Raw genomic sequence first — 5,108 nt, 5'->3', positions numbered from 1 at the left:
CTTGCCGACTTCTTGCCTCGCGGAACTGTTCTTTCTTGATGAGTCTCATATTACATTAGGTGGTCCTTTCACGGGCCTTTATGTGATTCGATACACTCTGTGTGACTTGATGCTGGATTCTGATATCAAATGTTGTGTTACTTGATAGATATACACAAATCTTCAGAGCTATTTAGCAGTATAGCTTTGTATTTGTTATGTTAGTCCCCATTTCAGTCTTGATACGCTATATGATATCCATTTCAACTTCAGAGGAAGAGCTGGAACGTTATCCAACGGTACTGTAGTCACTTTTCCTACGTTTGGTTGGATCAGAAATGGTTGATTATCGAGATTATTCTCTTTTTTTTTTTTTTTTGGGTGGTCAAAAAAATGTTCTTTCTTTTTCTCTCTGCAAACTAGAGAAAAATTTGTCTTTCTCTGCGCTAGAGGCCCAGTCACTTGATTCCTTTCCTTTATATTGTTAGATTTTTTGCTGCTTCGTTTTTCTCATTTAGGCAACCATAATAAGTAGAGAACCTGGCGAGACAATCTGCACCCAAAAGAAGAAAGAAGAAAAAGAAAACAGTTGATATTTTTAATCTACCAATAATGATTAATTTTCATAATTTATAGCAGTTGTACAAGGTTTTACCCATATACAATCGTTGATACGAAATCCTGCTCGTTCTTCCCTGTCACGTTCCGGCAAAACACGTGCTCGACCTTGTGTGGTCGAGGTACGTCTCCGACGAGTAAGTCAGTACCAATGAGATATGATCACAACTACTCAATAGAGAATTCAAGTAATTGATCACAAGAATATGAATACCTACTTTGTTATACTTGCCTAAGGCGTTTATATAGTGTCAGGTAATGAAGATTGACTTGGAATATAATTCTGAGAAGAGTTGTATTAGGAACATGACTCTAGAAAGAGTCTTTTACCTGACTTATCCTTTCTAGGAAGTTGGCAGATGATAGAAGTTTATCCTGACCGGGTGCTCTTGTCGTTGTGGTTGGTCCTACCATGGACTATATGGTCGAACCATACTAAATATAAAGTCTGGTCGGACCGTACAAACATGGGTTTAGACCGGAATGTACAGAATGACCATTTACATCATTAACATAAGCCCCCCCCCCCAGTCCATTGAGGTCGAGAACTTATGTGTTCAGCTCAAAGGATTACATTGTTCTCATATATGGGGACTTTGGTCGTTCCGATCAAGGTCCTTTTTTTGAAAACTGTAACTTCCCACTTATGAGTAGCTGTCATTCTTGCGCGAATATCGAAGCACGTTCTTCAAGATTTGTTTGCGAGTTGACACATGTCACCTACGTCATGTCTCATTAAATGCTCTTCATCATGGCAAAAAGACCTTTCACTCTATCGTCCATTTGCTCGCCTTCGTAGCCTTAGGATTGGAATATTTTATTTTTATAAATATCTTCCTTCACTTTCTTCTCTTCTTGTTCATTTTCATTTTTTCTTCTTCACTATTATTGTGGTTTTGAAAAAGCGAGAGTTACTGTCATTAGTACTGTGAAGCATTTCTCTTATCAAGGCCTTCTTTTTACGCCTGCTTGCTCGCGAAGACTGGAACTAGTAAGTTCTCTGTCTCTTTCCTTGTTCTTTTTTAATATTATGCGTATTTTTTCAATAGGAAACCGTATACGTTTTTATGTTTCCTTCCTTGTTCTTGTGTGCCTCCCTTCTCTTTTTTGTTATAAACTCTGTGTAATGATCTTTAGAAAATCATGGTAGTAGTAAGGAAGGGTTCTGTGGTCATAAAACCTAGGAACGAATCGGAAGAAAAACCTTCTATTTCGACTGGTAAAGGAACTGAGCACGCCATGATTCCTGGAAGCTCTAGTGGTAGGTCCGATGAGACCTGTGAGACTATCTCTGGTCGTGACCCGACCATTAATAATGCTGAAGAAGTAGAAATAGACGTCGACTCCCGATCACATTTAGTTGGCCTTAGTGCTCGAGCTCGGTTTAAAGATGAGGGTAAGAAGTGGAAAGATAGCCTTACACTTGAGGAGTATAAGCTCAAACAGGCTAAGGATCTAACTCCCGATCACATCGACTATGATCCATATTCCACCGGCCCAAACTTTTTGCCTTCCCAAATGACTAAAGACCGACTTGAGTACCTTTGGCAAAAATATGAGATACCTTTTGACTTTATTATTAGAGTCCCGACCTCGCATGAAAGGGCCAACTCTCCTCGGCCTGGGGAGTTTGCTCTGTATGAAGATGCTCTCAAGAGTGGCTTCCGTCTCCTCGTGCAACCTCTCTTTAGGGAGATAATGCTCCATTTTGGAATGTGTTCGGGAATGTTTGTATCGAACAGTTGGAGAAACGTCATATGTTTCTAAGGGTTCTATCAGGGAAAGAATGTTAGGCCCGACCATCCCTTGCTTTATTTCTTCATTTTTTTATGGCGAAGAAGCAAGAGCAGGATAGGTGGTTTTATTTGTCTAAGCCGACGTCCTCTCAGTGTGGTTGGGATGGAAACTTCGTCGGTACTGGTACCCTCCCGTCCAACACAAAAGGATGGAGACCTAAGTTTTTCTTTGTTCGACCACCTACCGAACCATCTTTTCCCGTGTATTGGGTTCGTGGTCCAGCTGAAGGATCAAATGATTTTCCCACTTTGACTGAGGTCGAGGAGCGTGCCAAGGAGCAGATTCTCCGACTCCCTACCAAGGACAAGAAATATGTTTGCCGTACATGGGCATTGACCAGAATACCCCAATGTGCTCCGTTATTGGGGATTCCTTCCTGGTGAGTTAACAGTTGTCTTTATTTCCTCGTTAGTTTTGTGCCATGTTTGTTTGGTCGGTACTAATTGTGTATGCATCTTATGTAGTGAAACTTAGACTTGCGGAGTATGAGCAGGCGGCCGAAGAAGAGGCCAAGATGCTAAGGCGAGGTCCCGACTAAGGTGGGACGTGATCGCTCTAACCGCAGTAAGACCACCGCTACTGCTTCGGGTTCGAAGAGATCCAAAGATGCCCCGATCTTACCTCCCCGTGCACCCAAAAGAAAGTTCACCGAGTCTTCCCTTTCTGGCTCGGGAGTTGATGCTTCTCCTTCTTCCCCTCCCAAAGATGTTTCGACGAGCGTACCACCGAGCACACATTCTTTGGTGCTTCAACCAATGTGGTCACTTGGTCTTGATGCACATGTTTTGAATAACAATATTGATGGTACTGGTGTGGCCAAGGAATGGTTGCCGGGAGTCCTTCCTGCTGATCAGAAGTTTTTGCATGAGATCGGCTCTTCCCGGACATAGGACGTAATGACTAGGTAAAAAGTGTTAGTTGAGCATTCTTCTCGTGCAATTTTCCTTAAGCTATTCTTAGTTGTTCGATTTTGAATAATCTTTTTCTCAGACTCCTTTGTGCCTTAACTCAAGCCTCGGGAGGGAACGTGGAAGTTGCTCGGCAAGATCAATCCGCCATCCATCATCTTGAAGAAAAAATGAGGAGTATGAGTGCTCGGATGGAAAGTTTGATCGATGAGAACACAACAATTTTAGAGGAGAAGGCCGTCTCTGTTGCTCGGGCAAAAGCTGCTGAAGAACTGGCCTATTCCCTTAAATCAAAGGTGACCGATCTTAGGAAGTCCTTAGATGAAAAAGATGTAGCACTTTCTACCACCGAGCAGGAGAAGATTGAGAAGGATCAATTTATCAAGGACTTAATCAATCAGCTTGCTTAGGCGTGTCTGGCTTCCTTTGAATCTCTCACTAATGATTTGAGTCATGAGGTTGTTCGGAGATGGGTTTGAACACGTGGATGTCGCGCGTTCATGGCTAAGGTTGCTGCTCCAAGCTTCAAATATGGTCGGCATGCTGCCTTCTCCAGCATTATTGGGGAGTTCCGAGGATTGGATCTACAGAAGCTGGAAAAATACATAGATCCGAGCATATATGATGACCTCAAGATTCCTAGGCCTGCTTGGGTGGTTGGCAAGAAGGCCTTTGCTTTACCGAAGGAAGTGGATGTTCGGGATTTTCTTGACTCCGACTGGGAGCCGGGCCCTGAGGAGGAAGATGAAGCCGGTCCTTTGACAAAGCCTGTTGATGGCGACCAAGGATCTTTGGAGAACGTGGCTCCCAAGTAGCTTCCATCCCAATTTACTCAGAATCTTGTTTTACTGCCTGTGATAGTCTTAAGAACAATTATGTTGTTTATGTATGTAGTAATTTCTTGATGTAATAGCTTTTCTCTTGCTTTGATACACTGTTTTTGTCTTGTTTTTTGTCCAAGTATATTTGTTCGGTACTTTGCCGTAACATATACTGCTCATTCATGACATGCACCTTTGTAAAGTATATTACTTGGTGAGTAGATTTTCAGCTATAATAAGTATCTTGTTCATCATTCACGCGAAACTATTCGGTAAGAAATAGTTTTGCTTGGTAGTGTTTCCTTTACGCATCGTCCCATCTTTTTTACAAGTACCTTTGTTTGGTATGTTGAAATAACGAATCTTGGTCATTCATAGCATTCTCCCATACAAAGTTAAGTCCCCTTAATCGGGATCATATTTAGTACTATTCTCAAGTGATGAGGTATACTTGTTCGGTATTGCATGAATACCTTGTTCATCGTTCAAGCCATGCTGTTCGGTAAGGTTTGTTCGGTCATAAGGCCAAGTAGTTGTTCGTCAACAATTGCTCGGTCATAACCCACTACCCCCCGGGCATGATAACTTGTATGATGAAAAATCTTTGAAGTTTTTGTGCCTAAGGAATTTTAGGTCTTTTTTGCCTAAGAATCTTAGGTCTTTTCCGCCTAAAATTCTTAGGTCCTTCCTAAGAATCTTGGGTCTTTTCTGCCTAGGTCTTTTCCGCCTAAGAATCTTAGGTCTTTTTTGCCTAAGTATCTTATGTCTTTCTGCCTAAGAATAAATCTTAGGTCTTTCTGCCTAAGTATTTTAGGTCTTTGTGCCTAAGTATCTTAGGTCTTTTCTGCCTAAGTTTATTAGGTCTTTTCTGCCTAATCTGCCTAATAAATCTTAGGTCTTTCTGCCTAAGTATTTAGGTCTTTCTGCCTAAGAGATTTAGGTCTTTCTACCTAAGTATCTTAGGTCTTATTCGCCTAAGAGACTT

Source organism: Hakea prostrata, chromosome 9 (assembly GCF_041222555.1).
Source record: "Hakea prostrata isolate BN-2017 chromosome 9, UWA_Hpros_2, whole genome shotgun sequence".
Classification (NCBI taxonomy): Eukaryota; Viridiplantae; Streptophyta; class Magnoliopsida; order Proteales; family Proteaceae; genus Hakea; species Hakea prostrata.
The sequence above is the reverse complement of the archived record's forward strand: the minus strand, read 5'-3'. Positions refer to the sequence as shown.